Raw genomic sequence first — 7,835 nt, forward strand, 5'->3', positions numbered from 1 at the left:
CTAACAGGGGGTGGCGCCCCAACACCCCCATCGGCCCTACCCTGAGGGTGACTGGAGGTGGGATCACAACCTCCCAATCAGCCCTGCTCTGTGCATGACAGGCGGTGGTGCCCAACTCCCCAGTCGGCCTTGCTCTGTTGCTCTGAGCCGGACCAGGGGCGGCACCTAGGGATTGGGCCTGCCCTCTGCCACCCGGGAGCAGGCCTAAGCCAGCAGGTCGTTATCTCCCGAGGGGTCCCAGACTTCGAGAGGGCACAGGCCGGGCTGAGGGACGCCCCCTCCCCCCCCGAGTGCACAAATTTTTGTGCACCGGGCCTCTAGTAATAATAATAAAATGAAGTGCAGAAATTCTGTGAAGCTTAGTAAATTCCATGCAGGATAAATGCAATGAAACTACACCTAGGCACTTCAGCGTCAAACTGCTGAAAAACAGATCAAAACAACTTGCTACATACAGGAGAGCATTAGAAACATCAATGCCGGAGACAGTGTAACTGTACAGTAGGCCCTTGGGTTACATCGGAGATCTGTTCCGACGGCGCAATGTTAACACTGTTTTCACCGTAAGTCGGAACCCACCTATATAAGCACCTACATCACTCACATGGAGCACATACACAGCAGTAATGAAGTGAAACAGTAAAAAAAATTTAAAAGAAAGATAACAATTCCTGACCTTTACTTGTGGTAAATAAATAATAAAAAACACAAAGCACATATGTACATATGTCGAAATGACAGAACTTTTTTTTTTTTTTTTTTTTTTACAAATAAATGGGAGATGGTGACGTAACCACGAAACGATGTACGTTGAGTCTGACGTAACCCGAGGACTGCCTGTATCTTGGAAGAACTGAGAGGAAAAGAAATTGTCAACCTAGATTTCTAAACCCAGTGAAAATATTCTTTAAAAATGCAGAAAAGATAGATATTTCCAGGTAAAAAAACACACACACACAAAAAAAACTAAAAGAATGTGTTGCATCAGACCTGCACTTCAAGAATTGCTAAAGTAGCCCCAGTCGGTTCAGCCCATGGACTGAAGGATCGAGAGTGCCATTCCCCAGTCAAGGGCATGTACCTTGGTTGCAGGTTTCCAATCAGTGTGTCTCTCTCACATGGATGTGTTTTTCTCTCTCTCTTCCACTCTCTCTAAAAATTAATGGAGAAAATATCCTCACTCCTGGGGTGAGGATTTAAATAAAGCTAAAGTCAGCTTTTTATGTGGAAGGTAAATAATACCAGTTAGAAACTCAGATCTACAGGGATGGTCAAAGAGCAATAGAAATAGTAATCTCTGGGTAAATATTTAAAAGTTTTTTTCTCTTATTTAAAAACATAAAAAAATAAAGCAAAAGTTATAGCATTATCTTGCAACTTTTATGTATATGTATATACTAAAGGCCCAGCACACAAATTTCGTGCATGGGTATGGTCCCTAGGCCTGGCCTGTGATCAGGGTCATCTTCCCCAGCTGCCCACAGCCAGCCCCGCCCCCAGCAGGTCACTTTCTGTGTGTGGGGCAACTGGTGGGGCGGGGGCCTTGGCTTGGCACCACCTGCATGCCCCACCACCCACCCCCAGTTCCCTGTTCACCATCAGGCGGTCAGAGCCTGCAGCTGGGGAAAGGGACCAAAAGGTGGTAAGTGCACCTCATAGTGACTGGTCCAGTGGTTGTTCTGGTCATTCTGCCTTTAGGGTCAATTTTCATATTACCCTTTTATTATATAGGAATAGAGGCCTGGAGCATGGGTGGGGACCAGCTAGCCTGCCCTGAGGGGGGCCTCCGGATCTGGGTTGGGGGATCCCTGCTGGGGGCGGGGCTGGCCTGGGCAAGGGGTGAGAGCGGTTTGCAGTCCAACCACAACCCTAATTGGTGTGGGGGTCCCTGTTGGGGCTGGGGCAGGCCTGGGCGAGGGGCCACAGTGGTCTCTGGTCTCTGGTTGTTCCGGTCATGATGGCGTACTGTCGCTGGTTTTTTTTATATATAGATAATATATATGATGACTATAGCATAAAGGATGGTTGGACCTATACAGTTGCAAGGCTTCTATATTTTATATGAAGTAGGAGAAATGGAAGATGTATATTATAATCCCTTTTGCAACCACAAAACATATTGTAAAGGGGTATAGCTAAACAGCAACTAGAAATTAATACAGACTTTTAAATGAAATGGACTCTCAACTCTTGGTTTGAATGAGCAGTCAACAAGATCATGACATTATAAATTTTGTTCATAAGGCAGAAGGGGAAATTACCCAGCTCTTATTATCACCTAACAAAATATGTATGCTTTTAAGCAAACAGAGATATCAATGTAAATATTACTCCCAGGGCAACAAATTATCAATTAAGATAATTGAAATTGCATACTTTATAAGCATTAAAGAGCAAATTCACAGGGCAAATCAATAATTGTTTGCAGGCTGGGCTCTTAAGACTCATTTGTACAAATAACACTTTTAAGAATTTGTAAACATGGAAGTCACTGGTGATATTGGCAAAAGCAATAGGTGATGGATGGAAGCACAGAAAGACAAACTAGGGGAAGAATGACTTCAAGTAGAGAAAGTAAAAGGGGGTAATTTTGACAGCTCGTCATTGGAGGAGGTCATCAAGAGAACCTGCCCACTAGCTGACCCTCGAGCTGGACCTGGACAGTTGAATACTCTTCACCACCTCCCCTGCCCTTGGAATATACATTCTGTCCACTGTTCCCAGAGCCAGAGCCATTTTCAAGGACACAACCTCGAGAAAGCAATGCTTTGTTGACCATCTGGATGGTGTGAGTGACTGAGCCCAGTTAAGGCTTCTTTGTAACTTTTAAGATTCTGGCAGGAGGATGTGGAAATCTACTTGTCTTTCAGCCACTCTGTTTACTAAACATGCTACCTACCAAAAAAAAAAAAAAAAAAAAAAAAAACAAAAAGAATCCTACATAATAAAAGGCTAGGAGCTCGACCGGGAGTTTGACTAGAGGGCGGGGCCAGCAGGCCAACCTCCCACTTCCCCTCCCTCCTAGCCAACCCACCCAATTGCCCCGATCAGGGCAGGCAGGCCAGAATTCGTGCACTGGGCCTCTAGTAGTTTTATAATCACAGACGAAGCTTTGCGTTTTGACACAGGTCTTCTCTCATGACAGGAGAACCAGATGGGTATGTGCACCAATGTTCTCAACTCTATCAGCACCACCTTTGCGATGCCAAACAGCATCTGCTTTACTGCAGCTCCGGGAGAAGAGGAAACTTTCACCGCTGCCCCCTCTTTCTGAGAGTTCTATTTCTAGCAGTGAGGAGACCATGCAGTTTCTTGGACAAGGCAGTGATGCCCATCAATTAGACCTGAGAGGAAAAGGAGCTTTGAGGAGCTTACAATGTAGGAGTTAAGAAAGAAGGTGCCTAAAGGGAATTTTCACGGACGGAATACCTGGCCTGGAACCCTCAGCCGGGCTGTGAAGGAGTTGGCAGGGGTTGCTGGGGGCGATAAAGAACCTATGTTCTTTTTGTTTTGTTTTTTGTTTTTTAAGTGAACAATACACAAAATAATGAATTTATATCTCAATACATTCTCCTGCCACACATATTTTTCATCAAATTGAGATCATATTGAAAATACAGTATTTGTGTTTGATTTCTAAAAATGATATACCATGTCAGCAATATACTTGAAAAATATTATTGTTGAGAGTATCCCATTGTTTGGAATAGCCCAGTCTATACTTTGTTGGTCTTTTAGGTTGCATTCGATCTTTTGATCATTACAACTTCTGCTGCAATAAAGAATCTTGTAACGATATCCTCTCACATTTACATAATCTGATTTTTCACATTAGCAATAGCTTTACTCCTTTTGTTTAGAAGTTGTTTCATCTAATATAAAACAGAGAACAGACAAATGGTTGCTGGAGGGGAGGAGAGTTAGGAGGCTGGGTGAAAAGGGGGAAGGGATTAAGAAGTACAAATTGACCCTAGCCGGTTTGGCTCAGTGGATAGAGCATCGGCCTGTGGACTGAAGGGTCCTGGGTTCAATTCCAGTCAAGGGCACATGCCCAGGTTGTGGGCTCAACCCCCAGAGGGGGGCATGCAGGAGGCAGCCAATCAGTGATTCTCTCTCATCATTGATATTTCTATCCCTCTCTCCCTCTCCCTTCCTCTCTGAAATTAATACAAATATTTTTTTCAAAAAGAAGTACACATTGGTAGTTACAAAATAGTCACAAGGATGTAAAATACAGCACAGGGCATATAGTGAATAATATTGTAATAACTATGTCTGGTGCCAGGCGGGCACTGGAAATGTGGGGGAATCACTTTGTAAAGCACATGATTATCTAAGCACTATCTGTATACCTGAAACAAATACAAAATGATATTGAATGTAAACTGTAATTGAAAAATAAAATTTTTTAAAAAAGGAACTTGTGCTCTTCAGTACCTCACCTCCGAGGCACTTGAGAGAGAGAAGCCATCCCCAAGCGTGCACGGTGGGGATGCTGACATGAAAGAGCAAACACTGCACGCACCGAGTCGGGGACACGAGTCCTTCTCCCAGCCACGTGACAGCTGCCTTCCTCTTTCCTATCAATCCAGCCACTACCCCGTCATGAGCTTATTCAGGAAAACCTGAATGCCAGCCTCCACTCGCCGCTGACTCACTGTGCCACTGCAGGCAAGGCATTTCCTCTCTCTGTACCACAAAGCCGTCACCCATGAAGCAAATGGGTTAGATAACACGATCCCCGAGGTTTCCTTCTGTTCTGAGAAGCTGCTGTTTTCAGGGACGCGTGTCACCCAGCTGCCGGAGCCATTGGTCTTGGAGCTCCACTCCAGGACATTCCTGCGATTAGTCACGAGTTTGCATTTCCCTCGTGGACAGTCATTCAGACGCTCCCCCCTCCCCACCCCCTGCCCCGGCATGATTTCATTTCTCAGAGAGCCTGTACTATCATCTACCAGATATTTTGCTTTAATCTGGCGTATTTATTTAATTTACCAGAGAAGGAAAGGTCATAAACCCATCATATCACTTGCCCAAGACTAGTAGGCAACTGAGACAAACACAAAGTAAAATGTTAACATGAAACGTTTTTTCCTTTCTCTTGGTGCTAGTCTAACTTCAACATCTAACATTGCTACATTGTGGTTAGTAAGTGTTAGATGTTAAAGATAGACTAGCACCAAGCTGAAGCTGTCTGCATCTGCAGACTGCTAAACATTATGTTAAGCGAAATAAGCCAGTCAGAGAAAGACAAGTATCCCATGATCTCACGTGTATGTGGAGTCAGTTTAATGTACTAAATAGATCCAGAGACATGGAAGCATGCAACAGACTGAGGAATCTCAGGGGGAAGGGCAGGAAGAGATTAGCCAGAGAACTTACATGCATACACTAGAATGCATAACCCATGGAAACAGACAATAATGTGGTGAAGGCCTGGGGGAGGGGAACAGGCGGGAGCTGAGTGGAGGGGGTCAGTAGGGAACAGAAGGGGGACATCTGTAATACTTTGAATAAAGATAACTTTAAAAAACAAATAAAAGCTACCAGTATGGATGTAGAGAAATGGGAACTCTCCTACCCTCTTGGAGACCAGATAGAATTGTGCAATCACTTAGTGTAACAATTTGGCAATACCTATGAACATGGGAGAAGTGTACTAGTATATCCAGCATTTCCACTCCTCAGCACGCACTCCAGGAAAATTCTTACACGTATGCACATGACACATGAAGCAGCATTATTTGTGGGCACTCAGATCTTTCAAGAAGTATATACTTGGAACCTAGATGATCCTATTAACAATGTCACCCCATTAAATTTAATAAAAAATGTTTTTTAAAGCCTGTTGCTTAAGTGACTGGAAAGTCCTTAAAAACAACAACACAAGAATAGATACAATTTTTTTTTTGGTAAATATTCTGGAGTGTGTGTGGCTTTAATGAATTAAATGGAATTTAATTGAAGGAATTTAATGGTTGTTAAAATGAAGTTAGTCAATTACACATTGGAATATAACCCAAATTTTAAAGGTTCAATGACTGTCTTTACATTTTTTTTCTCCCTTCGTTTCATAATAGTATGGTGCTACCACCATAATATAAACGTAAATCCATAAGCTGCTTAATCAATGAGAGTGTCATATTTCTAGGAAGAGACCAGTAAAACAGGTTACTAAGGGCTCTGAATTCAGCTACAGGCATTCTCCTACTGAGCTCACCAGTTAGTACATTCTGCACACCTTCTGTGGCACTGGTCATTCATGATTGCCCACCTGCAGTTCCTCCCAGGATCATCATAAGTTATGTATCATTAGGGCTATTGGCCTGCACTTCCATGAAACATGGAAGATTTGTAGGAAAAGTGCTGTGCATCTTTTGTGCATTGAAGGATCATGTCTTAAAGTGGTTTCTGTTGGACAATCCAACAGTAGCAAAGTGGCCAAGTTAAGCCTGTCTCGTGGATGGCAGCTATCTGGAGCAGAGCGAGATGTTGGCAGGTTTGAGTGCCATTTCCAATTCTGTTTACATTCTGTTTCTTAAAATTGTTCGATTTTTGTTATAAAGTTGGGTGGTTTTTATGGTAAAAGCAAATGTTTCTATATTGCACATAGGCTTAAGAATGGCCGTCTCCGAAGAGACAACCAGAATGGCAGCATAGGTAAACATCTAAATTTGCTGATGCGCACAACCACATTAAAACTACAACCAAAAGACAAAACGAATATCATCCAGAACCACGGGAAGGCTGGCTGAGTGGAAATTCTACAACTAGAAGGAAAGAGAAAAGCACTTTGAGTCCGGGAGGAGGTGCAGAGGTGTGAAAGTGAGGAGGTATGGAGGCACGCATGAAAGGGGCTGGTAGCTGGGTACGCTGTTGTCTTTTTCAACCGGGAGGGAGATACAAGCTCCCGACTGCTCTGAACTCCAGTCCTGGGCGAGAATTTGGGGACCCAGACCCATATGGAAAGAAACTGGACTGTCTGGCATCGGGCCAGAACGTGAAGGTGGCTTTCTCGCAGAGGTGCTTGCAGTGTTCATTGTTCCTGCTTGGGGCTGCAGGACACAGAGACCCAGGGACCTCTCCGGAGGAGGGCCGATGGGCAACCATTGCTGTTTGCACCGCCCTGTGATTCCCTGAGACCACGCCCCGCCCAATTTACAACCCCACCCAAGCTGTTCGCAGAGGCTTTTGCATACTGATGTCCTGGCCTTTCTCTGCCTAAAAACCTGTCAAACTGTAGCTGGGTCAGAGAACCCCAGAGCTTCCAAAAGAAGGCCTAAGGCTCATCAGCAGCCTCATTGCTTCACAGCTGCACCTCATCTGGGCACCTCCAAACCCCAAACAAAGAGGAGGAATCTGTAAATATCTATCTCTGTAGCTCCCGCCTCAGGCAGTGGCTGACTTTGCACCTCCTTGGAGATCCAAGAGCCAGTCTACCCAGTGGTCAGAGCGAGACCATCCAGATTACAACTCTTCACATCCATAAGAGACACACTCAGGGGGCAGACTCAGTGAGCACCAAAGCCCCACTGAAGCAAGTCCTGCCCCATAAGGGTGTCTCCAGCACAGAAGTTCTCCCACTGCAGACACAGCTGATTCTCACAGCCAATTGGCCTGGAGGTCAACTCTTCCAGTGATACCACAATCAAGGCTTAACTACAACAAGACTGTGCACACAGCCCACAAAGGGGTGCACCAAGAGTGTCCACCTTGGGTAACTGGGGAGGCTGAGCCACTGGGCCCTTTCAGACACCTAACACAGAAAGCCACCCTATCAACACAAGGAAGCATAAAAAATGCGGAGATAAAGAAACAGGTCACAAATGACAGAA

Source organism: Myotis davidii, unplaced genomic scaffold (assembly GCF_000327345.1).
Source record: "Myotis davidii unplaced genomic scaffold, ASM32734v1 scaffold209, whole genome shotgun sequence".
NCBI lineage: Eukaryota > Metazoa > Chordata > Mammalia > Chiroptera > Vespertilionidae > Myotis > Myotis davidii.